A 5,593-nucleotide genomic window follows, 5' to 3' on the forward strand; every position below is an offset into this window, starting at 1 on the left:
TTTGCTTTCTTCTTCTCCCCCTTATCATACTGAATATTCAAAACATTGTAGTAACAGCCTGAGTTTAAATCCCAGCTCAGAAATCTACCTGTCTATCTAGACTTGGTCCAATTTTTTTGCTTCTTTCTGCTACAGTTTCCTAATCTGTAAAATAGGACTAATCAGCAAAGTGAGGATTAAATATGTTAATCTATGTAAAGTTTAAACAAGGGTACCTGGGCCGGACATGGTGGCTCATGCCTATAATCCCAACAGTTTGGGAGCCTGAGGCGGGTGGATCAAAAGGTCAAGAGATCGAGACCATCCTGGTCAACATGGTGAAACCCTGTCTCTACTAAAAATACAAAAATTAGCTGGGTGTGGTGGTGGGCACCTGTAGTTCCAGCTACTCGGGAGGCTGAGGCAGGAGAATCACTTGAACCTGGGAGGTGGAGGTTGCAGTGAGCCAAGATTGCGCCACTGCACTCCCGCGACAGAATGAGACTCTGTCTCAAAAAAAAAAAAAGTACCGGCCGGGCGCGGTGGGTCACGCCTGTAATCCCAGCACTTTGGGAGGCCGAGGCGGGCGGATCACAAGGTCAGGAGATAGAGACCAAAGTGAAACCCCGTCTCTACAAAAAATAGAAAAAATTAGCCGGGCGCGGTGGCGGGCGCCTGTAGTCCCAGCTACTCAGGAGGCTGAGGCAGGAGAATGGCGTGAACCCGGGAGGCGGAGCTTGCAGTGAGCTGAGATAGCGCCACTGCACTCCAGCCTGAGCGACAGAGCGAGACTCCGTCTCAAAAAAAAAAAAAAAAGTACCTGGTTGGCATGATGATATTTTGAATACACTGGGTTAAAGAGAATATATTATTAATTTTGTAAGAATACCTGGCACATATGTGTTTACCTAATATATGTACCAGTTATATTAGCATTGTATACATATTACATAGTATAAATATTATAATTTTATTCCAGTGGTGGATTGGGTATAGAATGTTTAAAAAAATAAACAACAGAACTATAAAGATAAGTAGACAAAAAGGTCTACAGAAATATTATCTGAAAAAGAAACAGAAGGATCTTCTAGAAATGTAACTGTTTAATCTTTTAATCAATAAACAGATTAAACAGGTTTTAAAGGTATTTAGAAATAAACTCTGATGCATCAATAATATCCATAATCATAAATAAACTTAACTCACTGTTCAATGACTGATTGTCCAATTGCATTTTAAAAATCCAGCTAAATATTATTTAGAACATGGGTACATAAAATGTAAGGACATAGTAAAGTGTTAGTAAAAAGATACACCTGACAGATATTAACCAAAAGAAATCTTGATGGAATATTAGTACTGAAATAGGTTTATGACCAAAAATATAAAAACAAAAACAAACTACCCCAAAACATTATTAAGGAAAACTAAGTTCACCAAGAAGCTTTAATAATTTCCATTTTGTATGTATGTGATAAAAGAGCCTTAAAAATATAAAGCAATAATTGATAGAATTACAGGAAGAAATGGACAAATCTACCATATAGTGGAAGATCTCAATATTCATTCACTCATCTTATTCAACAACTATTTTTGAGTGTCTGCATGCTAGGGACTCTTCTGTTCACTGGGAATAAGACAAAAATCCTTACCTTTTTGAAGCCTAGATTATAATGGAAGGAGAGAGAAAATATATACAAATACATAAATGTAGTAAAACCTTGTGAAAATACATCCAGGATATCATACATTCTAATACTATAAAATGGATGTTTTGCTCCCATCCACCACTCTATCCTACATGTAGAACAGATAGGGAGGAGGAATAATGTTTTTGTTCTGAGGTTGGTGCATGGAATAGGGTACATAATAGAGAGGGCACCCAGGTAGCAAACTAGCACAAAATCCACAGGAAGTGGGGTTCGAATCCTGCTTGCTCAGTAATTGCCCCATTCAGTATTCCCAAACTGGGCCAACAAAATTAGCACTATCTAGCTAGGAATTTCCTGGAACCATTACTGCTTTCCTAATGTCCAGTCAACTACAGGCCCTGAATCTATCCCATCAATATTTAGGTTGGAGTGGACAATCACCGCCAGGTGGTGCCAAACTGTTAGGACCAGGATTGATTTGCATAGTGAAGCAATATCTCCAGGACTGTGCACTCTCCTACTCATTTTATTAATTTCCCGCTGAAAAACAAGAAAAATAAATCAAAGATGAAAGGTTGGAAAGGAAGACAAAGGACTTCATTATTTTACAAATGATACGACAGTGTCTACAAAAATTCCAAAAGACAACTTATTAGAAGCAGTAACTTTGCCATAACATTGCTATGCAAAATTCAGCCGCATTTCTATAAAAATCTAACAAGTACTCAATAAACATTTCTATAGCATAGCAAGCACAAAGAAAATTTAATGTAAAAAGAGATTCCATTTAAATAGCTCAAAAATCGAATACCTAAAATTAGTTTAATAAAGAATAATAAGGCCTGTACAGAAACTTTATGAAACGATATTAAAATACACTCAGATCTAAATAGGCTGTGTTCATGGAAAGGAAAACTCAATTTTTTCAAAGTCAATTCTCCCCAAATTGATCAAGAGAGTTAATATAATCACAATCAAAATATCAATAGAAGTTTTGTGAAACATGACAGTTTCAACATAATTCTGAAATTTATGGAAAAGCAAGAATATTCACAGCCTGCCTCAATTAAATATGGAAACTTGGACAACCAAATACTGAAACTAATGATTAAGCCATAATAATTCAGATAGGGCTTTGGCATAGGGAAAAGCCAAATGACCAACTGAACAAAAGAGAGAACCTAGAAACACCAAAGAATATATGGAAACTTGATATATAACAGATGGCAATGGTGATCAATGAGAAAAGTTTATACTAAGATTAAACAGATAAATTTCTATTTATAATAAATAAGTAGGGAAAAAAAATCATTCTACCTTAGAGTAAAATCTCATGTAGATGGAAAGACGGAAATAGAAAATCACCATTTGGCAATCATCATAGTAATAACTGATTCAGACAAAATTGCCAACCAATGCCAAAACTAGTGGGTTGAAATTTGGTAAACAACAGAGTAGTTACATCGTCTCAAACTACTTCTACTTAAATTGCTTTATTACAAAGAAGAACAAACAGTACTATTAGAGTGAATAAACCTTGACGACATCACCTTAACCAAGTAATCAAAGTAGACAATATCAAAATTGGAAAAAACTGATATTTTATTATTTCTGTTGTGTTGCGTGGAAGGGACACAACCTCATTTATGTTGTAGTCCTGATAAAAAATGGATAACCTAAATCTAATCATGATGAAACATCCAATGAAGAAAACCCACATTCAAAGACCTCCTACAAAATAATTGGTCCGAACTGTTAAAAAACGCCAAGGTCAAGAAATACAAAGATAGACTTAGGAACTGTTTCAGATTAAGGGCAAAAAAAGGGACATGACAACTAAATCTAATATGGGATCCTGCACTGGATCCTGTACCGTGGGAAGGGGAGATGGAAGGATAGAATAGGGTGGCTATAAAGGACATTTTATTAGGACTATTTTATAGGACAACTGAAGAATTTTTAAAATAAACTATAGAATAGGTATAGTATTACATTGGTGTTAAACTTTCTAATTTTGATAATTGAATATTCTCATTCTTAGAAAACATATGCTCATGTATTTAGGCAAAGAGATGTCATATCTGCAACTTATTCTCAAATGGTTCAGACAACAAAACATGCATAAAAAGAGGGATCAAGAAAGCAAATTCGGCAAGTGATAATAATTGAATCTGGTGAACGTGTACAGGAAATTTTGCAATGTTCTTGAAACTTTCCTGTGCTTTACATTATTTTTTAAATTAAAAGCTAAACAATAGCAAGGGAATGGTAAATAAAAAACTGAAAACAGTGATTACCTCAGAAAGTTGGAGGAGGCCGGAGAGTGAGAGAGGGGAGGAAAACATAGGTAAGTGCAACAGTGCTGGTTATATTCTAGTTTCTACATTAGAAGATGGAATTTTGAACACCCATTGTGTTATTTAGCTTTAACAATTATCTATGTGGTCAGCCCTCCATATTCATGGGTTCTGCATCCCTGGAGTGAACTGACTACAGATTGAAAAATATTTAAAAATATACAAACTAAAACAACAATAAAAATAATACAAAATTTTAAAATAATATATTAAAATGACTATTTACCTAAACTGTACTGGTTACTATAAGTAATCTAGAGATGATTTAAAGTATACAAGAGAATACGCACAAGTGAAATGCAAATACTATACCATTTTATATAAGGAACCCAAACATCCACAGATTTGGGTATCCCAGGGTGTTCTGGAATTAATTCCCTATGGATACTGAAGGCTTATTGTATATTATACATTTATATTTGTGTATGTATCAAATATTATATTTTAAAAGATAATAAAGGGAAAAAAGGATAATGAGGCATGAATCAAATATGTCTGATGAGCTGTATGAATGTATGAGCTGTATGCCCTTGAGTATGTTTCTTTTTCTCTCTGAAGTTCTGGTTCATCACCTACAAAAAAAGGGAATAAAAAGATCTATTGTGTTGTTTTGTGTAAAATGTTTGGCAGCAAGTATTCATTAGATGGTAGCTGTTGTTATTTTCTCTGATAGGACAGAGATAAAGGGAGAATACCTACAATGATAGGCTTGATAAAAGTGATAAAAGTTTGGAATGCTCTTCATTATCAGTTGGTAAAGAAGTTACCTAGGGAGTAAAACTGAGCCAGTGTTGGGAATGACATAGATAGAGCCAATGAGCTTCATACATAGTTTTTTCTCAGTTGCACTCTATAGTCTGGAAGTAAGACTTGGAAACAAAACCTCAGATATTTATATTGACAGGTCTAGAGGAAGCTCAACAAAGCAGAAGGGGCCACAGAGAATGAGGCAAATGCAGCTGGTCAGGAGATTCTGCCTGGGCAGTAAGCTTTCTCTTATTTAAAATATTGGGAAAGGAGACACTATTTAGGGGAAGTCAATGATACAAAGTGAGCTGATAATTTAGTAGATTAACTAGAGACTGTGTATGAAAGAATGCCTAACAGAATAATAGTTTTCCAGTACAAAATACGTGAATTCATTTCTAATTTATACAAGAAATTAAAAAATTATTCTTTTTTAAATTTTGTATTTCCATAGGTTTCTGGAAAACAGGTGGTATTTGGTTACATGAGTAAGTTCTTTAGTGGTGATTTGTGAGATTTTGGTGCACCCATCACCCGAGCAGTATACACTGAACCAAATTTGTAGTCTTTTATCCCTCACCCCTCTCCCATGCTTTCCCCCAAGTCCCCAAAGTCAATTGTATCATTCTTCTGTCTTTGTATCCCGGTAGCTTAGCTCTCACTTACGAGTGAGAACATACAATGTTTGTTTTCCATTCCTGAGTTACTTCACTTAGAATGATAGTCTCCAGTTCCATCCAGGTTGCTGTAAATGCCATTAATTCATTCCTTTATATGGCTGAGTAGTATTCCATTATATATATATATATATATATATAACAATTGTTGTATATAACATTGTCATATATATAACAATTT

The sequence above is a fragment of the Chlorocebus sabaeus genome, chromosome 7 (assembly GCF_047675955.1).
Source record: "Chlorocebus sabaeus isolate Y175 chromosome 7, mChlSab1.0.hap1, whole genome shotgun sequence".
Lineage (NCBI taxonomy): Eukaryota > Metazoa > Chordata > Mammalia > Primates > Cercopithecidae > Chlorocebus > Chlorocebus sabaeus.